Below are 25,564 nucleotides of genomic sequence, written 5' to 3'. Positions count from 1 at the left end.
TTAGGGGGCGATAAACAGGCAGGGAACGTGAACAATCACTTGCGTTCCCATGCCTGTCGGCCGATGACGGCCAAATCGGAAGTGTTCGCCGGCGGGTGCAGAAGCATCGCAGAGGCATGGCGAGGGCACCGATCGGCTGCAGGGGGCTGAGGGAAGCCCCAGGTGAGTTCATCTCATTTTTTTTCCCGTGGCTTTAGGTTCACTTTAAAGTATTTTATAACGTGTGACTTTAACGTCGCACTGTGAAAGATGCCTTAACCACTTCAGCCTTCAGTCGTTTTCACTTTATGCATCCGAGCAATTTTCACCTCCCATTCATTAGCCTATAACTTTATCACTACTTATCACAATGAACTGATCTATATCTTGTTTTTTCCGCCACCAATTAAGCTTTCTTTGGGGGGTACATTTTGCTAAGAGCCACTTTACTGTAAATGCATTTTAACAGGAAGAATAAGAAAAAAAAATGGAAAAAAATCATTTCTCAGTTTTCAGCCATTATAGTTTTAAAATAATACATGCCTCCATAATTAAAACTCATGTATTGTATTTGCCCATATGTCCCGGTTATTACACCATTAAAATTATGTCCCTATCACAATGTATGGCGACAATATTTTATTTGGAAATAAAGGTGCATTTTTTCCGTTTTGCATCTATCACTATTTACAAGTTTAAAATAAAAAAAATTTGAAATATTTCATCTTTACATTGATATTTAAAAAGTTTAGACCCTTAGATAAATATTAAGCTTTTTTTTATTGTAATGTTTTGTTTTTTTGTAATAAACATTTTATTTGGGTATTTTTGGGAGGGTGGGATGTAAGCCATAGTTTTATAATGTAAATGTGTCTTGAGTTTTATTTTTTTTTCACTTGTAGTTGTAGTTTTACTTTTTGGCCACAAGATGGTGGCCATGAGTTTGTTTACATGACGTCACTCTAAGTGTAACATACGCTTAGAGCGACGTATGGGGGACGTTACAGCCAGAAAAAGCACAGCGTCCGAGAGAAGCTGTCGCTTTTTCAGCGGGGGAGAGGAATCAGTGATCGGGCACCATAGCCCGATTCACTGATTGCCAGGCTAACGAACCGCAGCCGGGAGCGTGCGTGCACGCGCGCGATCGGCCGCGGGAGCGCGCGGACATTCACATGGCCTCCTGGGCATAGCTACTACGTCCAGGAGGCCAAAGTAGTTAAAGTACTAAAATTATGCATTTCTTTATATTATTTACGTAGGCAGGTAACAGAAATGACTGGAAATCGCTTAAATATTAAATTATTCTCCATATTGAATTGGATAATGCCAATAAATAGTGTTTTTTTACATTAAAAAAATGCACTGATGGCTTTTTTTAAGTGGCTTTTAGCTGAAGATTTAAAGTAAAACCTATATTTCATTAAAGAAAAGAAACCATATTTGTTGTTGTAGTTATGCATATTAAAAGGTTCATACCTAATGACATTGTATCTGGCTATAGAAATATATTGCCAAATACCAAATAATAAATAAACTACTTTTATAAACAAGTACCATTATAATTATGGTACATAAGCAGCTAGTAGCACTGAAAAGTATAGATCCTTCACATTTATTTTGTAGAATTTGTGCCTTATGTCTCTGGAATTCCTATTTTTGTATTGGAAGATAATTACTTAATATATATTAGCAATAAGGTGTGTGTGTGTGTGTGTGTGTGTGTGTGTGTGTGCGTGCGTGTGTGTGTGTGTGTAGCTTTGCTTCAGGTCAGGTGTGCTATAAGGATATGGTGGCTCCCATATTTATTTCCTTTTAACCACTTAAAGACAAGCAGACTTATAAAAATGTCCTGCTTAACGGCTCCAGGACGTTTTTATAAGTCAAACAGTGCTGCTGCCGCTGTGCACGTGTACACTCCTGAATGCTCCCGCGCACGTGCACGTGAGATTAGTGAAAAAAAAACACCATAGAAAAAATACACCTTTATTTCAAAATACTATATTGTCACCATACTTTGTACTAGGGACATAATTAAAATCTTAGGACAAATAGGCAGATAAAATGTGTGGGTTTTATGTACAGTAGCATTGTTTATATTAAAACTATAGGGGATGAAATTGGAGAAATAGTGTATTTTTTCATTTTTTCCTTGTTTTTCCCTTTAAGATGCACAGATAAATAAAGTAATTACTGAAAACAAATATCAACCCCAAAAAGCCTAATTGGTGGTGAAAAAAACAAGATATAGATCATTTCATTGTGATTAGTAGTGATTAAGCTATTAACAAATGAAAGGGATGAGCACTGAAAGGGGGGAAATCACTCTTGTCCAATAGGGTAAAAAGTCCTTTGGGGTGAAGTAGTTAAACAATGCACATTTCCTGGCTGTCCTGCTGATCCTCTGCCTCTCATACTTTTAGCTGTAGACCCTAAACAAGCATGCAGATCGGATATTTCTGACTGAGGCTGGGTGCACACATAGCTGAAACGCTAGCATAGCTGGAAACGCTGCGTTTTATGCAGCAATGTTAGTCTTTGGGGTGCAGAAGAAGCTGCATTTCATTGCGTTTTTACAGTATGCGTTTTGCAGACGCTGGTAGTGTTGCATAATATGCAGACTGGCTGCCAAAATGCACATAATGAAAGTCTATGGTAACGCATATGCATTGCATTTTTCATGCCTGTTTTTAATTAAAAAGTAAAGATCTCTGATGTGTTTCCGCTTCCTGTTGTCTTCCTAGTGATTTGTATACATTTAAAAAAAAAGCATACAAAATGCATATGCATGTTACATTAGTGAACCGCAAATGCATTAAAACGCATGAAAAACGCATCTGCGTACAAAACCGCAAAATGCACCAAAAATGCGGTAAAACGCAACGTAAAGTAAATGCCCCATCCTAAAACGCTACTTTTTTATGTTATGTCATATGTGAACCCAGCCTGAAGTCTGAATGGGTTAGCCTAATCCTTGTTTCAGGTGTATAATTCGGACACTACTGCAACTAAAGAGATTAGCAGGATGCCGGTGGAGCTTGAATTGTTTAAAAGGAAATAAGTATGGCTGCTTCCATATCCCTCTTCCAGGTATCCTTTAAGCTTGCTGCAGCTGTCTGAGATACACAGGTTGCCTATCCTCTACATATTGTATGCAGTCCATGTAGCCATTACGAGTTCCTACCACAAAATACCGCAATCACTTGAAGTCTCGTTCACTCCCGGTGTGTAGCGTTGCATGACCTCATAGCCTCATGACACCGTCATCAAGGGCGCATTGTAGGAGCTGTCGGGTGGTGAGTATGCAGCTTAAGAAGGATTTATTTTTATTTTTACTATAGAAAAATCACTACATCAAAATGTGGACAGTGCACTACATATATTATGTAAGTAAAGCAAGTATTTATCTACTTATATATGTGTTTTTTCTTCTGAGATAGTATGGTTGACAGCTCATCTTTAAAGAATCTCTGTAGATTAGGCTTGTGAATGTAAATAGGCAATGGCACAAGTTTGTTTTAGAGCTTGTATAAACTCTTTGTCAGGCCTTTATCCAAGAAAGGTCTACAAAGTATTTCAAGCAGTAAGCATGTGGAGTTAAGTAACTGACAACCCATTTGATGCAACTATCCCAGAGCTATGTACAAGACAACAGCTACCAGCAAATGGGAGAGCAGTTTATACAACCTTATTGTACTTTTTACAAGCATCTACATAGAGTTTCTATAAAACTCTGAAGAATGTATTGCACATGTATTTATTATTTTGCTGTGGTTTGCACCACTCCTCTTTGTTAGTGCCCAGAGATGCCCCAAATGTTCCTAGCAATGCTCCTGCATAGCACATTGCATTTCAGTGTTTAACACTCTTTTCCATAGAAATACTGAAACAACATTGAATTCCATATCGTAAAACGCAAAATAAATGTATTTTAAATACATTTATGTATACTCAGTTTTATTTATTAAATTTATTTATAGTCACTTATTAGAGTCTGGAGCCATTCTTACGGTATTGGAAGTGTTGGAAAATAAGCTAAAAATTCTGGCGGAATGGAAGCTAACACTTCTACTCATCACTATATGTAACTTATCTGGTTTAGCAAGAAACTGTATAATGTAACTTCCAAGTGTGGCTACAGCAATGCTCAGATGAGCCTCCATGAAACAGATGCCTACCATCTGCCTGTACTGAGTGCTACCCAGTGCCTGTACTTAGTACTACCCAGCTGACAAGTGGATTCATTGCCTTCGGCTGACCATGAGAAATGGGTCTAAAAGTGCCACTCCCCAACTTCTTAAAGAAGGATTAAAAGCCATAAAATCGAATTCCAATTACCCACTGCTCTGTGTTTATTATTAGTCTGCATCATGACCCTGCATTGCAAGCATTCCAATATATTCATAAATGTGTCTGCTGTAATTAATCTTATCTCAGTTCTCACTAGCTTTTTTCTCATACATTTCTGTAGAGAGGTAAGCTAAAAAAAAAAAGCCTTGTTATCTCCCCTTCTACCCCTCCCACATTCCTGCTCATCAGTGATTGGCTGAGGGCAGTTTAGGGAGATTTTGTGATACTAAGTAACCTCACCTCTCTGCAGAAGCTGCTGAGATATGATGTATTCTCTCATGCTCTGTTTACATGTGTTTACAAAGAACACTAGATATGACAGTGCTCTTCCTAGTACAGACCTCAGTGGGGAGGAGGGCTGGCAATGCACACGCCATTTCAGGCAGAGCAGAAAAAAGAGTAAGGGAGGAAATGTCATTTAGGATTGGCTTCACTCAGACAATAAAGATGGAAAATGTCTGGAATAGCTTCCTCTTAATTTACTATATAAAATTCACTGAAGTCAAATGTGGACAGTACAATACATATGTTATGTAAGCAGAAAAAATATGTATCTACTTATATATGTGTATGTCTGACCCTTATACTTAAAAGCACCAGCCAAGCCTAATATTATTGTCAGTGGATCTTCTGCATGGCCGCAATAGCGGCATAGGGGGCGAAATAAAGGCTGGGAACGCGAACAATCACTCGCGTTCTCATGCCCGTCGGCCGGTGACGGCCAAACCAGAAGTGTTCGCCGGTGGGTGCAGAAGCATCGCAAAAGCACGGCAAGGGCACCGGTCGGCTGCAGGGGGCTGAGGGAAGCCCCAGGTGAGTTCATCTCATTTTTTTTCCCGTGGCTTTAGGTTCACTTTAACGCAGAGTAATGCACAGCAATGCAAAGTCTGTGCGACATTCACAGTGCACACGTTGCGTAGTGTGTAACATGCAGCGTTATTAAAAAGTGCTGCATGCTGTGCATTTAGCAATGTATCTGCTGCGTTATGTTTGTTGCACATGCTCAGTAATGTTTTTTTTTTTTTTTAAAGGGACTCCGAGCAGTTCAAAAACTATCAAAAGATGCATATCATTTTAAAGCTCTCTTTCTCCTCTTTCCAATGATATATAAACCGCCACCCTACGCCTTTTAGTTTTTGCTATTATCGCGATTGAAATTGCCACGGCTGCGATTTTTGGAGCTGCTGACTTTTTCTCAAAGTCAGCAGCTCCATTCAGCAGAAAAAGTCGCCCTGTGTAATACAATGTAACTATGGAAAGATGGATATCATTTTAAAGCTCTCTTTCTCCTCTTTCTGGCGACACCTAAATCGTCGCCCTACACCTTTTAGTTTTCTCTATTTTCGCGATTGAAATTGCGGCCGCGAAAATAGCGAAAACTGAAAGGCGTAGGGCAACGATTTATATATAATTGGAAAGAGGAGAAAGAGGGCTTTAAAATGATATGCATCTTTCCATAGTTTCTGCACTGTTCGGAGTCCCTTTAAATGTAATGCATGCGCCATTATCGTTCCATCAGTACGCGACGAAAACGGCGCACCAAGAGACACATAACAGTGCAAAATAACGTTCAATTTCATAACCTACATGTGCTGCGTTAGGGGCATATTGTGCGACTTTAACGTCGCATTAAACGCAACGTCCCACTGTGAAAGAGGCCTAAAAGACAATGTCATAAATAACATTTATCCCAGAAATTACATTGTATGGAGTTAATTTCAGGGTTTGCAAGTGTAAAGACCATATACATCATATAGATGGACATGTACAGTATATAGGTACACAATGCATTTTTGAAGTCACTCCCCCAAGCTAGATGCTTACACGATGATCATTACAGAGATGCACAGAAAGAACTCTGAGAAGGGATCAAACTATTATTAGAACAGAAATCACAGCCTCCACAGCATTCCTGTTCAGAAAACAACACTCAGATAGTCCTGACCAACAATGAATTGGTTAATTTGTCATATGGAAGCTGTTAAAAAATAGCACAATGAAAGAAATAAACATTACATCCTACATACACAACAATAAATCACTAGCACTTTTATGTGTAAGGGGTCATGGGAAGACAGATCATCATTACATTTTAATAAGATAAAAAACACACATGCAGAAGACACGCACACATGCAAATATGTTTGGGGGGGTACACAGATTCTTTCTTATAGCCTCCAATTATTGTTCATCACCAACAGTGTCATCAGATGGAAACACTACTGTCTGAGACTTAGGGCCATATGCAATTCACTTTTTCACCTGACTTTTCTCCCAGGAGATAATTTTTCATCTTCAATTTAAAATACCTTTCCAGCACCTTTTAACTAAAAAAGTACCAAAAAGTAGCTGAAAAGGTGCTATCAAAATTATTTTGAGTATTTTCTTGCTTTCTGGTAGCCTAAAAGGCATTTTATTGACAAGTTTAAAATTATCACCTAGGAGAAAACTCAGGTGAAAAAGTGAATTGCATATGGCCCTTAGAGTGTTATTGGACCCCTTCCTCAGCAGTATCATGCTGAATTGATACCTCCACATTTTGAGATGTTCTTGCCTCATCAGAGAGCAGCACATTATCTTATGAATGAGTATGTAGTAGCTTCTGCAGTGAGTCTTTATTAAAGATATGCATGGCGATCCCCCACATATATACATGCACTATATATATATATATATATATATAGTACATTTATATATGTGGGGGATTATTATTGCTGGTTCTATAGTGACATCTAGCGGTGGTCTAGAGATATTGTATCGACATACATTCATTCACTTTTGAGAATGAGATGCTCATTGAAATAAAGCAGGGGGTTACAATAGCTTTTATCGAGTAAGGTTAGCAAATCACAGTTTTTATTGATAAATGCCATAGTTATAAATGTATGGATGCATACGTTTTTTGTTTTTTTATTGTTTCATTAAAGCTGTATTAATTTTTATGATTAGTGTAGGCGGTTTGCATACACACATTTGGTCAAACCTTTTACCCATAATGCCAAACACTGCATTTATACAAAGCTCAGCAGGGTTGGGGTGGCCAATCAAAAGCAAGCTTTAGTGCTTATGCAGTGTCTTAGAAATAATATGCAATTTGTGTTTTGCAATTTTTCTGCATTCAATATAGGGATGGCGAGTTTGCTTTTATTGTGTGTTGTTTCAATGTTCAGTTTGTGTCTCAATGCATGGCTTAAGAAATATCACAGAAAAAATTACACATTTTGCACAAACATCCAATGCAGATTTTTAATCAATGAGATGTATTTTTATGTAAAGAACCATCATTGGTATGCATGTAAAATATCAAATCAAAGATTGGGATTCAAAGACATAGAAAAATTGCAAAACGCTTGTGAAAAGTTTCACAAAAAGACCCCTAAAATCTCAAACACAGAATCATGCAAGCGAAAAACTGCATTTTTTTTTTTGCAAGAAAAAGTCTGAATAGTTCTTTACTGGCCCCTTACTAGTTCCACCTGGCGCCACAAGTGGCCATGACCCTGTGATCAGAGACTACAGGTAAAATGTGGGCATATTCTGCTCATTCTTGTGTAAGTGCATCTTGTGTGCTGTATTTATTAACTCAAGGGAAAGCCAAACTGTCACTGATACTCATGTCTGTATTATTAGTGGGATATTAGTGGCATACCTGTCTCAGAGCAGAGGGGGTCAGGCCACCCAGAGTGTAACCATTGTATTGGGTGACATCCATGCAAAAGTGAAGTGATCAAGGCTACAGCCAATGATGTAGGAGCAGTGGCCACAAATGAAACCACATGTGCTAATGTAGGGGCCGTACCCATCCACCTACTACATCTCCAAAATATCCGTGCATTCAAATGGCCCCAACCACAGAACACATAGCTCTGCTCCCAAATTGCATGGCTCCACCCCTGAATTGCATAGCCTGCCCCTGACCAAACGTTTCTGTGAGCACTCTCTTCCCTGCCCCCTCCATACCATTAGCCAGCATACCAGTAGCAAGGGGAGAGGAAGAGGATGTGTCGGCAACAGGAGGCTTGAGTGGTGAGTACTCCCTCTCTTTTCTCCCTGTGCCCCATCACCAATCAACCCTTGCTGAGTACTGCTGATGCACCCACTACACTGCTCTCTCTACTAGTACCTCTCTTCCACCAGACCCCTAGTAAGTCCCTCTCTACAAATTCCCCATTATCCCCAATAGCCCACTTCAATCTCACACCAGTCTGTTAATAATATCCTCTCTTTCCCCACATCCACCTCTTTTCAATATTCCTTACTCTCCCTACCCTAAACCCTAAGTAAACCCCCTTTCTCTTCACTTATCTTCAGCACCTTCAAAATGTATTTCTGTACCCTCCCCATCAGCACCCCCATTAGCACTCACTTTCCCCCATACCCTCAGTAAGCACCTCCTTACTCACTACCCACCCCGGTACCCTTAATATGCCCCTATATCCTCCCCAACCCCCTTCAGAATCCTCATTATCCCTTATTCTCCTTCTCCCCAGATCCTCAACATAGCCCCTCTCTCACACCACAACCCCCAGCACCCTCCAAATGTCATTATATCCTCTCAACCAGCACCCAGCATCCTTAATATGCCACTCTGTCCTCCCTCCCACGCCCAGAATCCTTATTAGACCTCACATTCCCCATCAGAACTACTCATCAATCTCAAGGGTATAGAAGATGCCTCACAAAAGGTCTTAAAGGGTAAGTATTAATAAAAGTATGTACCTACTTTGGTGTGTAAAGCAGCTGGGAAGCAGACTGCATCCCCCTTTAACACCCCCCTCCCCCCCGGGTCAGGACCCTTGACCCAGAAATAGTACTGTGCAATAGCTACCATGCCTGCTTAATTGGGCAGGCCACGCAAGCCTGCACACTTGCAGGATCTTGACCACAGTGGATGCACTCCTGACAGCTTCCAGGATGCCATGTGCGCACACTTACATCACTGAGACAGGTGTGCTTACGCGCACAGTGTTCTGGCAGCCACCGAGAGCGCGGCTGCAAGAGGCAAGATTTTACAAGTGCGCAGCCTTCCTTCCCAAATACGCATACATGGCATGGCAAAGTAGCTGATACCTTTATTAAGGGCTGACGTCTCGGATATCCTTTAAGATCCTCTTTGTAGCCTCCATATTGGTCAATAAGGGAAATATTTGCACCTTTCACCTTACCCTAAAAAAACAGACATTTTGCTCATGTCTAAATGTTAAGAGCCTAATAAATATTGTTAAACTCTTAAACTGGTATACATTTAAAAACTACTGTTTAAACTATTGTCTAGACAAGTAAAGCCATATTCCTATGGGTATCATTATATGCACGTTAAAGCAATGGATCTAATTGATGTTGGCTTGCAAGTCTTGTTCACCATCAAGTTCCCCATTCAAAAAAAACTCCTTGTAACTAGTGTTAGTGGATGGATGATTACGCTGAAACAATTGAATTGCTGAGTTTTGTAATACATGTATTTGTATAGCCCAAGTTCTATGTACTTAAATTTAAAAGGTTCTCATTTCAGAAGTGCCTTTTAAAGAATGCACATATTATAAAAAAACAAAACTGCATTGTCACAAAAAGGCAAATCAATAAAAAGTTGGGTTATTAAATTACGTAAATTCAAGCAGCGTGTCAGTAGGAGCACAGTAAATTCTTGCTGGAGCCCACAGAAACTTAAATCATTAGTTTTATTTTTCTTTTCTTCTGAGATATTTCTGATGGTACCAAGAGGGTTGGATAACTAAATATAGCTGAGATGATGTAAGTTGCCAAGTAAATCTGTGATGGGTCTTGTATTTACGTCACTGCAGTCTAATACCCTTTTTATATACCACTATATTCTAAATCAATGATTGCGCATGAATTTTGTTACATAGCCATTATACTATATCTAGTTCTGTATTCATGAAGCTGTTACATATATGTACTTGGTGCTACGGGAATATTTTTTTTTTATGTGTATGCAATGCAATAGAATTGTTCTGAGAAGCATATGTACTGGTAACTTTAAAAAAGTCACCCTTACCAAAACCATAAAAGCTGGTTAGCTCATTACCACATTACAAACATTGTATGACCTTCATAGTGTTGAACCTTTTGTGCAATAGCAATATATAGGCTTAAAAAAGTGTGTGCAATCAGGAAATGTTACTGGTTGATGAGGTGAGGTGCTATATTTTTTTACATGGAAGACATAGAAATTCTGATTAAAAAGTAGTAGCATAATAGTAATTGGGCCTAATGTGTGACATACATCAAACTGGTATTTTGACCAAAGAATTAAAAGTGACACTAAAGCGAGAAAAACCTCTTGTTATAATGGATTGTTTCACAGTCATGTGACTACCATACTTTCTCCTTTTGGGTTGAAGGAGGAAGTGCGGTAGTCATGTGACTGTGAATTGGAACATAGCGTGGGACATGCTGTTGGATGGATTAAAGCAGAAGGCTCCTGGGTAAGTTTAACCCTCCCGTGCCTCCAACCCCCCCCCCCCCCACCCCCCACCCCATTCAGGTGTGTTAATCACCTGGATGAATACCGAATAAAACCTATTTGGAATTCATCTGTTGCTCATCCCTGCTTCAAACTTCCCTGCAGTAAAACCTCATCTAAATCTGTCTCCAACTGTTTTTGTGATATTTAAGTGCTTCAGAAAACAGCACTGTAGCTGACCCAAGTTGGGTCGAAGAGCTCAGAGAAGCTCTTTTGCATAGATAACAACGGAAGCTTCTTAACTCTTCCTGTACTGGGAAATAACATGAGAATCATGTCTTTGCTACTATTGGTCTATTTCTTAGCTGTACTACACATACATTTCATCATATCATAAGTTTATTTTTGCTTCAGGTTTGCTTTAATGTTCCAGCCAGAATGAATAAAATATAAATTGTGATAGCTGCATGCATGTCCAAAAAATAAATGATCATTCTACTGAAGAGCCATTTATTTCCAACTTTCTGGAGAATAAGGATAGATAAAAAGATTATTTGCTGTTGGACAAATAAAAAAATGCATACACCATTATGTAATCAATTCATGTTGGAGAATTGATTGTTGGAGAAAGACAAATAATTAAAAGGGTGTTTATCATCTGGCAAGAGAAACGTGTATATAAGTTTATGATCAGGTTGAGCTCATCATCCAGCCTAATATATAAATGAATCCAGTTATGATGTCATCTTGAATGTGAACTAGCCATTAATAAAAAAATGAAGTAAAGCGGATAATGAAAAAACAAAATCATCATAAACAGATGCTCCACAATCTTGAGGGTTGTAGTCAAGTAGCAGAGACACTTTTAAATGATTGTATGCCAAATGAATACAATCCTCCTTACAGTACTCAGTGACGTAGCAATAGGAGTTACAGAGGTAGTAACCGCATCGGGAACCTCGAGCCAGAGGGGCCCCATGGGGCCCTTTCTAAACCAAAGTATAAGCTGTTTATTGGTCCTGTGGTGGTAATAATAACGTCTATAGATGCTTTAAATAGTAGTAATCATTAACAAACTAATCCGCATTCCCTTCTTGCACCTCTAACACAGTAGATGACCTTGGCAGGTTTTTTTGTGCTGTATCAATTGTTACGTATAGAGTGGTTGGGGGGGCTCGATGTAAAACTCGCACCAGGGCCCATTGCTCCATAGCTACGCCACTGACAGTACTAGTTGATACGAACTCAGTATGAAGTCAGTTTTAAGATGAGAATAGATACTTTTCTCTCCCTACATTTTCTAAATGTAAAAGAGATCCACAAACATTTCCTCTAAATGAGCCCAGGAGCTAGCAACCTACCTTCAAAATGCTTACATAAAGGCAACCCGCAGAGAGAGGAATACAGAGGCTGCCATCTTTATTCTCTAATATGTAATTCCAGTTGCCTAACTTCTTAGTTTATGCTCTGCCTGTAATGCCTTGTCACTAGTCCAGAAGGAGCATGAAGATCACATGCTTTGACTCTAGTCTGACTCCACCCGCTGCATGCGTGTTGCAGGTGTGTACCGTATGTAACTCAGAAAAGAAGTGAAAGGAAGACAGCCTCTGTATTCTTTGCAATGCAAGTCCCCTTTAACCACCTTGGCAGTAATGACGAGCTCTGCTCGCCCATGACCACCGCGGTGGATTGCTCAGGCCCCGGTGGGCCGATTTTCTCAATTTTTTTAAAAAACATGCAGCTCGCACTTTAGCAACACTGCTAGCTGCGTGTTGTGATTGATCGCCGACACTCGCCACCGATGCGCCGCTACCCGTCGCGTTACAGGCCCCCCAAGACCCCTTGCACAGCCTGGCTAATCACCGCTAGGCTGCGCTATGGGGTGGATCGGGACTCCCTCCGACGCCATGACGTGGATGACATGAATGACATCATCCCGATCATCGCCATGGCGACAGGGGAAGCCAAACAGGAAATCCCGTTCTGAATAGGATTTCCTGTTTGCTCTGATTGCCAGAGGCGAGCGGAAGGGGTTAGGGGATGCCACTACACATCGGCTATCATGTAGCTAGCGCTAGGCTAGCTACGTGATTTAAAAAAAAACTGAAAAAAAAAACTGCTGCGCCACCACCCTGGCGATTTTAATAGAACGCCAGGGTGGTTAAACTTGAAAGTATTGCTTGTTTCAAAAAATAGTTAACAAGACACAAACCCAAGCAATGTATAGCCCGTGTCTTTAGAGGGAGAATGTACAAAGAAGCAAATCAACTCCAGTAACTTTACTACTGACATCAATAGTGAGCTTTTTGGATTCAGTGTTTAGGGCATTGAGATAAATTCAGCACTACTGCAATAAGCCACTGCATGGTACCTCATCTTTACATTTATTTAAAGAAGTAATAACTTCACAGTATAGTAACTGTGAACTGAAATGTTTCTAATAGTTTTTAGTGATGTTATAACTAGTATATTCATATTTGTAATTACAGATAAAAAACTGTGAACAGCAAAGTCTGCACTGACCATTCCTTAAAAATCACCACTGTTGGTGTACTTTGTGTTTCTTTTGCGGTGTTGGTGGTGGTGTGTGTGTTTGTGTTTGAGGAGGGCGGGGGGGGGGGGGGGGGGGTTGCATTGATGCTTTTAAAGTTATGGGATTGATGTTTGTCTTTTAGGATGTGCTCCTCCACTTTATTTCCTTTTTACAGATACACATTTTCCCCTAACAGAAAAGTCTACAGAAAATCTGTCCAAAGTGCTATTTTTGCATCCATTCAACCACTGGACCACAATTTGTATGTTTATCAAAGTCAACAACGCCACTGGGCTGAGATGGTGTTTGCAATTATATAGTAGGAAGGATAAGTCATAAAAACAACTCAGAAAAGCTTCAAAAATTTACAGTTGCCTAAATATGACTTTTGTAGAAACATCAGGATCAAAAGAAATTACCATGTCAAGGACAGAGGGGAGAAGCAGGACACAAAGAGACACATAGCCATCCTATGTGTAGCTACTAATTCTGGATTATCTTTAGCAAATGTAATATCTGTGTTTACATCAAGCCTGGCAACACACTTAAAGAGACACTGGGACACTGGAACCTCCAAAAGGCTCGGCACCCAAGCACACATAAAGCAACTTGGGTATGCAGACACTCAGGTATGCAGACCTGAGTGTTTAGGAGTGCACAGATGTGTACATAAGGCATAGCAATCATCTCTGAGCAAGTACAAGGCCCAACACAGAGGCGCTCACACTGTGGATAAGGACACCAACAACTCTAAGGTAAGTGATACTTTTTTTTAGACAGACAGATACTCTTTTAGACAGACTCTTTTAGACAGACAGAGAAACTAGCTTGCAAGGCATATGAAAGAGACCATCTATGCTATTGTTGTTTGTAAGGGCATTTTTTTTAGGCCAGATTTTTTTTAGGGGCAACAAAGTTGAAGCCTTCTACTCTTGTACACAAACAGATGAATATTAAATTCCTCCTTATGTTTTTATTAAAGAGGAAATATCAGCCAAAATGTTTAAACGGGACCAAAAAGTATGTATACATTTTTTTAACAGTAATCAAGTTTATCATTGCTTAAAAAATACAAATTACAAATCTGGGTGATCCTTTGGTCTTTACTTTTAATGATATTGTGCACACTTAACAGTAGCCCTGTGATGCAGATAGAATCATAGTCTAAATATGCACATCAAACCAAATGGATCCAAATTCATCCCAGGCTGCCCTGATTCCAATACTCACAGCTATATTATTCTGCTCTTACATAAATTAGCCAACGGTTTGTTTTATGTTCAGCTTAGAAGCAATCGGCTTGTGCATGACGTATGACTGTCACTTATTCAGTCAAGCCTCACACATTATTTGGCCTCTCTCACAACAAGCGGAGCCAAAACAACAGTGTCAATCTCAGTGAATATTACCTAGAGAGATTATGTCTAAATGGAGAAATATCTATGCCAGCCTGAAAGAATCCACAAAGTTATCAATTGAGGTAAGCTGAAAAAAATGTATCATTTATCATTTCCAATCGCTGCAATGCACAGAATTGAAAGTCAAAATTCCAGATGATTGTTTAACTTTATAGCACCTCATTTAACAAGAAGATAACACAAGGAAAAAAACAGATTAAAAATGCTACTTTTGTTAGCCCAGTTGTGTATAGGGGGTAAATACACATATACTTTATATTTCTGTAAAACTAAATCTAAAGGGAGAGCTATATGGAGGCTTCCATTTTTTTTCCTTTTAAACAATACTAGTCGTCTGGCAGTCCTGCAGAACATTCTGTCATCAGTAGTGTCTGAATCACACACCTGAAACAAGCGTTCAGTTAATCGTGTTAGATTTTTGTCCGAAACATCGGATCTGCATGCTTGCCCAGGTTCTATAGCTAAATATTTCTGACAGAGGATCAGCAGGACTGCCAGACAATTGGCCATTTTTAAATGGAAATAAATATGTCAGCCTCTATATCCTTTTCACTTCAGGCTCCCTTTAAGGGGTCATTCCATGCTTTTCCAAGATAGGCCAGTATATTAAAGCAATTCAGCAGAATAAGATCTTTCTAAATAGTGTTTAATACATGTTTGCTCTGTCTAACTTGTGCGAGGGTTTAGACTTCACAATGTATGCAAGAGAAAATGTCATTGCCATTAGAAAACCATATAAAATGCTAAGAAGCGTAATGTTGTGTTTGTGCGGGCATTCCATAGCTAACATTTAACAGTTATTGACTGTCCCTGTGGCATCAAACTACATATGAACAGTTTTACTAAGCCACAATAGATGCTTTGAGATGCTATGCAGACAAAACAAACGGGGTAATTAACATTAAATAAAAAAGTTTAATATTTCAGTGTCCACCTTCATAGTATCAAATCTTTTACAAAGTAAATAAAAACCGCTTTCATTAGAAAAGAATGCATGTATGTAATCTGATGGGTGCCTGCCGAATAGGGTACACTTTGGGATAAGCAAAAATCCAGCACATAATACAATTATGAATGTGTAGATATGCCACTGCCATTTATGGGTTGATGATGTAATAAATAAAATAATACTTTTGACTACAGTAAAGTACAAAAGTATTAATCATAACATCCAGACATCCATGTGTTATAATATTTTCAGTGCTGGCAAGCTAGAGATGGGAGCTGAATAAGTTAGTTGTCAGTTATGGTAGCTGAGTCTTTTGAGATCTTATATAGCTTGATTGATATATGAAACCATGGATGGATGAGGGAAGGTAGGAACATAAATAGATGGATAGACAGATTAAATACATACTAGAGATTTAAGAATGTGAATAAGATTTGTTTCCTTATATGCTGAAGAAGCTGTCTTTCCTTATGATTTGTCTTGCATTTCTGGAAAATTTGATCAATAACACACAAAGTGTTTTCCTGAACAAGGTCAACCTTACATTAACCACTTCAGCTCCTAAGGGGCTTAAAAGCCTCTCCACCACTATAAAAGCAGATAAATTACATTTCCCTTTATGCAATTACTGATGAACTGTCTACTGGCAAGTTACAACATCTGATTAGAAATGTATGACTAGAGCTGTGTATAAATCACTTTAAACTTTAAATTGGAACACTTTGCAGCAGCAGGGAGGATTGTGACTGAGCCACTGGTGGACTGGTACAATAATGTAGTTAAGCATAAAGTGCTAGGAGACTTGATGTATCGAACAGATCTATATGAGGCCTATGACACCAAAGTATTACTTCTGCTTGCGCTAATTGTGTACTTTTCTTATTAGAAGCCTTATTTGCGGCATGCCTTTTTAGGAGAGGTTTGATGCAGGTGTTGCCTTACGGTAACAGTCTATTAACGCAGAAAGTAATACAGATGTGTAAATAAGTAATGACTCCTTCTAATGCTATGCCTAATGTGAGTAACTTCAAGACTTATTAACAATGGAACAGACCTTGAGTGGATCTTTAACCGAGCTGCTGAATTTTCAATGGCCTCAAGAGCTGCATTTGAAATATAAATACAAACTAGAAACCAGTAGATTTACAGTTACAATATGTTCTGACATACTGAAAGGCAGAATATGTAAAAGTGGTATTAGTTTAAATGAGTTATCCACTTATGTAACCACTCCACTTTGTGTTTACCTTCTACAGTTACTACTAGGACTGATTTATCAAGGTTGGGGCAAATACAAGTGGAATAAAAAAACAAGGGGCAACTATCCAATCAATTGTTTTAATTAACAGCTAAAACCTACTAGGTTGCTATGGGCAACTGCTCTACACTACCACAACTTACTCTGCACAACTTACTTGCACCCAGTGGGACTGACTTTTAAAAAAAAGCAAGAGCAAAAGTAGATAAGTTGCCTATTGCAACGTTCGATTCAGTTTATTCATAAATCACAGCTCAGAGTAACCACTGTTTTGCTCCAGTTTCTGTGCACCTATTTAATAAATCTAGCCAACTATTTGCACTACTGCTAAATATAGATGTTAAGATTGGGGCTAAGTAAAAAAAACAGTATACCAGCTACTGCATATTTAGGGAATGCATTTCAAAAATCTCCTATCAAAAAGAGTCAACATCCTTTCAGCTTACAGAGTGCATAGTGCAAGTGATTCCAGAATCACAAATTATAATTACTTCATATACAAGGCAAGTTATTCAATTAGACAACTTAGAAAGAAACAGCTGTAATGATCTGACTGCACGGTTTATTGAAAAGATGTAGGTCAATGCACTTTGACATGTCATTACACTTTTGCAGTTTAGATACACAGCAGATCGTTCGGTACACACAGAAGATGAATAGTTTCTTTTATCATACCCATAGTATTCACATTCTCCTTTCTCTACATAATCATGACTTCTGCACAACAGGCACACAGTTTAGTAACATGACCAGTGCTGAGCAAGTGTGATTTACTTTATATAAACTCTCTGTGAAGTTGAACTGGCTGGCACAGATATGACATCAATGTTACACTCGCTGTTCTGCTGATTTATTGGTTTGGCTGGGAACAAAGAAAATATACTTCTGTTCTACAGAACACAAGTGATGATCCTTGCTCGCAAATGCTAGCATTAAGTATGAGGGGGCATAGCTGGATAAGAAAGAAGAATCAATAACGTGCAGATGGATTGGCAAAGGGCACATAGATAAATAGCAGTGCAAACCATCTATCTTTACCCCACTAGTCTCACCAATAATAAAAAGGTAAAACAATGCAATCAATGCAAAAAGCAAGACATGAATATGCTACTGATAGTGTTGTAATGTCCAGCAAATGGCATGTAGTCATTCTTCATCATGAACTTCCTCAATGCTCATTTTTGCCAGCGGCAGAAAGCAAGCTAACGAGCTTAATTGGGAATCAGGTGGACGTGTGAGAGAGTACACCTTACCCACACAATGCAGTAATGACATATCAGAAGAAACAGAAAATAACAAGGGACATTTGCTATTTGAGAAAATAATTACTTGCCAGTTCACTTGTAAAGCCTTTCTTAAAAGCACGACTCTGATCAAGTACCATCTACACAAAACACCAACAAAACACCATCACAGCTGCTGCTGATGCTGAAACTGTTACTTACCTAAAAGAACAAGGTTGCACTTTCCAGCGTAATGCAGCTCAGCCTCTTCGGTACAAGCCTTTGGTCCCTAGATCCCGATGAGTAAGAGGTTACCTGTCAGTCCTCAGCATCCGATTAGTGGCCAAGCAAGCGAAGACACTGAACTCCTTTCAGCAAAGCCCCTTCTGTTTTATACCAGCGCGGATATACACACAGCACAAAACAGTACCGTTTCTCGAGCCAGGCAACCAGCTGGAATGATTCACACCTCTGTGCAGCACATCGCTAAAATGCACCTTCCTCCTTGGACACGAGGATTCCACCAGGGAGAATTCAAGGAATAGCACACACACAGAAAGGCTGTGAAAACTATTTAATCTCACGAACACCAGCTGCTGACTGCTTCTCTCCTCTGCTGTAGCGTGTTGGGCTTACGTTCAGTTCTTTCCCTCTCTGCTTTCAGTCTCTCTCTCGCCTCTCTCGCTCTTATCACTGGAACTATAACAGCATCTTTGCAGTATTATGATTGGCAGAAGCAGCCAATTCCTTCAGCTGATCACCCTCAGGACTCTCAAGGACTAGAAGCTGCTGTGATGTCATCCAGACAGTGGGATGTAACACATGGATCTTTTCCAATAGAAGCTAATTTGGAATCAGCTGCATCCCGCTCACACCAGAGTGATTTATTAGAAACTCCTGAAGGATTTGCACAAAAGCTGTCACTATACAGTTGGGATACTTCTTCTACACACCAGCTGTGTAATATCCAAGCAGAAGTGTAATACCACACACAGCTCATGACACCTTCAATCAGTGTTGTCATAAAATGTTTGATAAAGAAAAAAAAATCAGCCTGAAAAGCTCTCTGCACTGTTTTCTTTCTGTAGCTTTCTTATCAGGCAAGTGAATACTTAGAATTCTGTAGTGAGATAGCTTAATGGACCTGAACGCTTGCACATGGCAGAAGGAAAACAGAGAAATGCACCCTGTAGAGAGAGTTTTGCCTGTTTAATTACCCCTAATTTGTGTCTAATCACAAGTTGCAATTTGATCTCTACCCATGTCACCTGACTGTCATGGCGATAAGCACATTTGAAAGCACAGAATGTTTACAATATGTCTGCTGCCATGAAAGCAGAAAGTGCAGATTTATTGCAGGATTTGTTTCATAAGTAACAAAGAAATGTTTTTCTTTAACCTCCTGAGGACTGCAGTGCTAAACCCCCCTAGTGACCAGGCCACTTTTAGTAAAATAGGCCACTGCAGCTTTAAGACCAAGCTGCAAGGCCACACAACACAGCACTCAAGTAATCCCCCCCCTTCCTTTTCTCCCCACCAACAGAGCTCTCTGTTGGTGGGGTCTGAACCCCCCCCCTCTCCCCCTCCCCCCCACATTGTTTGTTTTTATTTGTACAAATATTTTTCTTACTTTCTAATTAAAAAAAGTGTTTCTTTAAATATATCCCCTCCCTCCCCACAGCCAGCCAATTATGGCGATCGGCTGTCATAGGCTTTTGCCTATGAGAGCCGATCGCTCTTCAGTGTCCCAGGGGGACAGCTGTGTCACATTACTGTCCCCAGTACAGCGCTGCTGCCGATTGCAGCGCTGTACACGTATGTAGACGGCGATCACGCCGTCTATCAGTCTCCCGAGCGGCAATAGCCCCTCGGAGACTGAAGGCGGGGCAGAGCTCCGCCCCCGAAATAGGAGATGCGCACAGCCTGCGCATGATCTCCTGCATTAGCTGGCCCCAGGACTTTACACCAATCGGCGTTAGGCGGTCCTGGGGCTGCCACCACGGCCACGCCCATCGGCGTGATGCAGTCGGCAGGAGGTTAAAGGCTATTATGCTGTTGCATATCTTTTAAAACAGAGAGGAAGTTCTGAGTTTAGGTCCCCTTTAATTGTTGGGGTCGCAGGTTTGATATAATTGTAATCAAATGTGTATCTAAAAAAAATGGATAAGGGGAAAGCAGCTTTCAACTTTGATTGCACTCTCTAGTACTTTATATGATTACATTATGACAGTTATTTTATTTTGCTCGAAGAAAAAAAATCGCAGGGATTAGAAAAACATGAACTATCCACATGCATTGCACATGAGAAATAATATTGCTTAGCTAGAAGTAAGAAGTAAAATGTTAACAATAACTACATGCCATTTTACTAAAGAATATGAACTGTGCATTGGGAGTATTCAAAGTAATCTTTACAAAATGTATTGCATTGATTGTAAATTTAATTCTTATAAGGCAGGTCATGGAATGTGTCAGCTATAATTATCTGGCTATGTGCAATGGCTGTACAGTGAACTTTTAGGTCATTACTTGCAGCTTACTATCCAGGATAATCTCTGTGACCGCAGGTTTATGTACCCACAAGAGACTATATTATATTGAACATAAACTGTACCAAAAATAGCAGTAAATGTTGCTGTAGTGTAGTTCACAAATTAAATGTCTGTACTGCTGCTTGGATACCATTGCATGGAGGAATAGTTCAAAATCGCTATTCCCAGAGCAAGAATGAACAAATACACAATATCATCATATACATAACTAGTGGCCTAAGCACGTTTAAAAACGGGCTAGGTCCGCGACCGCCGTGCACCCATCACATGCGCTCCCATCGGGCACCCGTCGCACGCACGCGCACACACACCCGCCCCTCCTGGCCCTGTCATCCTTCGGCTCTTGGCTGTGTCTCTGTGTCTATGTAGTATAGAGATGGATGAACCTATCAAGGACACATTTATCTGTTTTGACCACTTTGAAATGAAGGCTGGTTTAAAATAGTAGTTCGGTAGTGTGATGGTTACAGACACCGTCTCTGGCATAGGAGACAAGGGTTGGAATCTTGTCTCTTCCTACTCATTAAAGTGTACGTAAGATGGGAACCCCCGCAATACAATATACATACCTGGGGCTTCCTCCAGCCCCCCCAGCCTCATCGCTCCCACGCCCCATGGTGTGCTCTTGTCCCTCAGGATTCTTTTAAAAGGTTATTCAGAACTTTGCTTAGAAAAATTATTTTTAATCGTTTATTTTATAACAAAATAGTGCATCAAAAAATACAGAAGAATTACAAAAAAAAGGCTAATGTTGAAAAAAGAAGTATATATATATATATATATATATATATATACATATACATATATATATATATATATATATATATATATATATATATATATATATATATATATATATATAAATATATATATATATATATATATATATATATATATATATATATATATATATATATTACTATTAAAGTGTAAAATATAGATATTTTACTTTGGTTAAACCTAACCCTACTCTCCTACTCTCAGGCACAGAACCCTCCCCCCGATACCTAGCCCTAACACCCCTCCGCACAAACTACCTACCTGAAGCCTAACCCTATACCTCCCACTTCAAACCTCCTACCTGACACCTTACCCTACCCCCCGCCCCCACACACACACACACACACAGCCTACTTACCTGATACCGAACCCTAAACCCCCCTGCACAAACTACCTATCTGATGCCTAATCCTATCCACCCATGGCAGGCCTTAACCCCCCTGCCACCAGTCTGCAGGCGCAAGAAATAAAATTCTCGGGAGCCGACCATTCCAGCGCAGTTCAGTGTACAGTACTACTAAGAGCATTATTAGTCTAATCTTACAATCTATGCACACCGCATTCGCTAGCTGTACCCTGAATCCATTATCATCTCAAGTCTATATCAGCGTGGCAGGAGAAAGAGAGAGAGAGAGAGAGAGAGAGAGAGAGAGAGAGAGAGAGAGATCCAAAAACAAGTCTTTTATCTGGATACAACAGATATAGAGACCCCTCCTCCATGGGAGGTCATTTAGGTATCCAATGGATGTGTACGTGCCAGGCCCAGCAACCATTGTGTTGATAAACTGGATAAACCAGGCTTCTCTCAGCTGGTGTAGACATCTCCTCAATGGCTATTCGCAGGGACTGAGGTCAGTGCCTGTGGACTCAGCCATTGTCTTTGCTGTTTGTTAATTACTCATATGTAGCTGTGGTGTGTCTGTAAACAGTCATTTATGAAACACAGGCTTTGCGTAAAGCCTGGCTAATCAAATAGATTCACTGCAAATCTCTCATAGCAACATAAATGTCCAAACATGCTTTTCCATGAAAGCACACATAAAAAATACATTGTTTATAATGATAAAATACAGTGATCCTCTTATGTCTGGCTGAATATGATGATATTATCTAGGTATGCAACTGCAAAACCATGCATTCCATCCAAAAAGGTGACAGGGGCATTCTTTATACCAAAAGGAATCACAGTGAATTCATAAAGGCCAAGGGGTGTAGCATGTCCGACATCACCATGAGATCGCTGGATCGCCCTGTCCTTGCCTGCGTGGACATTGGAAAAGGATTACTGGAAGTGGTACCTTTATTCCGTTGCGCTGTGACATTACCCTTAAACGCACTGTAAAACATAGTTGCCAGCTTGTTCTGCAAGTGCTGCATCCTTTCTGCCTTCAGGTGAGTTGGTAACATGTCTGCCACTTTGTGCCTATACCGAGGGTCCAGTAGTGTGTCCACCCAGTACAGCTCATCCCCCTTGAGTTTTTTTATACGGGGGTCCCTCAACAGGCTGGACAGCATGAAAGATGCCATCTGCACAAAGTTGGATTCAGATGTACTATCCATCTCCTCTTGCTCTTCCTCAGTGATGTCAGGTAAGTCCTCCTCCTCCCCCCAGCCATGAACAATACCACGGGAATGTTGAGCACCACAAGCCCCCTGCAACACCTGCTGCTGTTGTTCTTCTGCCACCGCCGCCTCCTCCTCCAAAGAAACACCTTCCTCATCATCCGAGTCTGACTCCTCTTCCCCACATGACTCTTCCTCCTCCTCCCCTCTGTGCTGCCGCAGGTGTTGAGGAAACATCTGGTTCTGATGTAAATTGCTCCCACAACTGTTCTTCCTGTAACTGTTCCTCTTCACGCTCCTCCACAGCTTGATCCACCACTCTACACACAGCACACTCCAGGAAGTAAGCGTACGGGATCAAGTCGCAGATAGCACCTTAACTGCGACTCACCAGGTTGGTCACCTCCTCAAATGGCCGCATGAGCCTGCATGCATTTCGCATTAGTGTCCAGTTGTTAGGCCAGAAGCATCCCCATCTCCCCAGATTGTATCTTTCTACTGAAATTGTAGAGGTACAGGGTGACGACTTTCTCCTGTTCTAGCAGGCGAAAGAACATAAGGAGGGTCGAATTCCAGCAAGTCGGGCTATCACAAATGAGGCGTCTCACCGGCAACTTGTTTCTCCACTGAATCTCGGCAAAGTGTGCCATGGCCGTGTACAACTGCCTGAAATGCCCACACAACTTCCTGGCCTGCTTCAGGACATTCTCTAAGCCTGGGTACTTTGACACAAATCTTTGAATGACTAAATTCAGCACATGTGCCATGCAGGGTACATGTGTCAGCTTTCCCAAATTCAACGCAGAAATGAGATTGCTGCCATTGTCACACACCACGTGGCTGATCTCCAGCTGGTGCGAGGTCAGCCACTGATCCACCTGTTTGTTAAGAGCAGCCAGGAGAGCTGGTCCAGTGTGACTCTCCGCTTTGAGCCAAGATATGTCTAAGATGGCGTGACACCGTCGTACCTGGCTTGCAGCATAGGCCCTGGGGAGCTGGGGCTGTGTAACCGGAAGAGGAGATCGCAGCACCAGTAGAGTTAAACTACCACTCAGCCAAGGAGGAGGAGGAGGGCGACAGCGAAGAGGATGTAGCAGCAGGAGAGGAGGTGGCAGGAGGCTTGCCTGCAAGCCGTGGAGGTGTCACAAGTTGGTCCGCTGCACAGCCACGTAATCAGTCACCAGGTTGACCCAATGGGCTGTGTAAGTAATGTACCTGCCCCGACCGTGTTTGGCAGATCAGGCATCCGTGGTCAGGTGGACTCTTGACCCAACGCTGTGTGCCAGAGATGACACCACTTGCCTCTCAACTTCATGGTACAGTTTGGGTATCACATTTTTAGAGAAATTATTGCAGCCTGGCATCTTCCATGGCGGTGTCCCAATGGCCACAAATTTACGGAAGGCCTCAGAGTCCACCAGCTGGTATGGTAACAGCTGGCAAGCTAACAGTTCCACCACGCAAGCTGTCAGACGCCGGGCAATGGGGTGACTGGCAGAAATTGGCTTCTTCCACTCAAAGATTTCCTTCACAGACACCTGGCTGCTGTGGGCAGAGGAGCAGGAACCGCTCAAGGTCAGAGGTGGAGTGGAGGAGGGTGGCTGTGAAGGTGCAAGGGAGAAAGCGGCTGAAGATGATGCACCTGAAGGAGGAAGAGTAGAAGGAGGGGGGCTTTTCTTTTGTGTGCTGCTTTTGCTCAGGTGCTCTTCCCATTGCAGTTTGTGCTTTTTCTTCATGTGCCTTCATAAGGCAGTTGTCCCTACGTGGGTGTTGGCCTTTCCACGGCTCAATTTTTGGAGGCAGAGAGAACAGATGGCATTGCTCCGATCTGAGGCAGACACATTAAAACATTTCCAAACTGCTGAGCCCCCCTGGGGTGATGGCACTATGGTGTCATCAGCAGCTGACGTTGAAGGGCATGTTTGCTGGCTGTACATAGGTGGCGATACATGGCATTGGACACTGCCACCAGCTGTTTCTGACGACGTGCTTCCCTTGCTTCTTTGAGGAACTTGTCTCCTCCTACTCCTCTCTGCCCATGAACTATCCCCCTGTTCATCTCCTCTATTGGGAACATACATGGGATCTGTTTCATCGTCATTATCATAATCCTACTGCTCAGCTTCGCTTGCCTCAGACACCTCCAAAACTGCACCAACAGCAGGTACTTCATCATCCCCCTCCGCACACGTTACGTCCATAGTGTCTAACTCAGACATATGAGGTGGTGTAACTTGCTTAGCGCCTTCATTTGGTTGTAACAATAATGACTGTGCATCAGTGATTTCCCCACCAAATAACCCCTGCGAACTGTAAAATGTAGTGGATGAGGTACTTGGAGTAGCGCTGGTGGCGGCAGAAGATGAGGTGTTCTGTGTTAAATAGTCAACCAGGTCCTGACAATCTTGGGAGTTGATGGGACGTACCTTCTTCTAAGCACTGTACTTTGGTCCAGGGCCACACAAAATCACATCACCCAGAACCCTGCACAGACCTGCCGGGTGGCCTTTCTCTGGGTCTGCCTCTACCTCTGCCTCT

The 25,564-nt window shown here is 41.1% G+C and overlaps 1 protein-coding gene across 2 annotated transcripts in view; it reads right to left on the bottom strand.

The window, feature by feature from the left end:
- The window catches only part of LOC137571512 (bifunctional heparan sulfate N-deacetylase/N-sulfotransferase 4), a 472,192-nt gene extending 453,285 nt beyond the window's left edge, over positions 1–18,907 (bottom strand). The window contains exon 1 of one of the 2 annotated variants that reach the window (XM_068280740.1): positions 18,354–18,907. The gene's annotated coding sequence lies outside the window, so the exon portion shown is untranslated. The remainder of the gene's footprint in view (positions 1–18,353) is intronic. The other variant, XM_068280748.1, reaches the window with a different exon arrangement.
- Positions 18,908–25,564: the final 6,657 nt, after the last annotated feature.

This window comes from Hyperolius riggenbachi, chromosome 1 (genome assembly GCF_040937935.1).
Source record: "Hyperolius riggenbachi isolate aHypRig1 chromosome 1, aHypRig1.pri, whole genome shotgun sequence".
NCBI classification, from domain to species: Eukaryota; Metazoa; Chordata; class Amphibia; order Anura; family Hyperoliidae; genus Hyperolius; species Hyperolius riggenbachi.
Note: the sequence above shows the minus strand (reverse complement) of the source record. Positions and strands in the feature narration are given on the sequence as shown.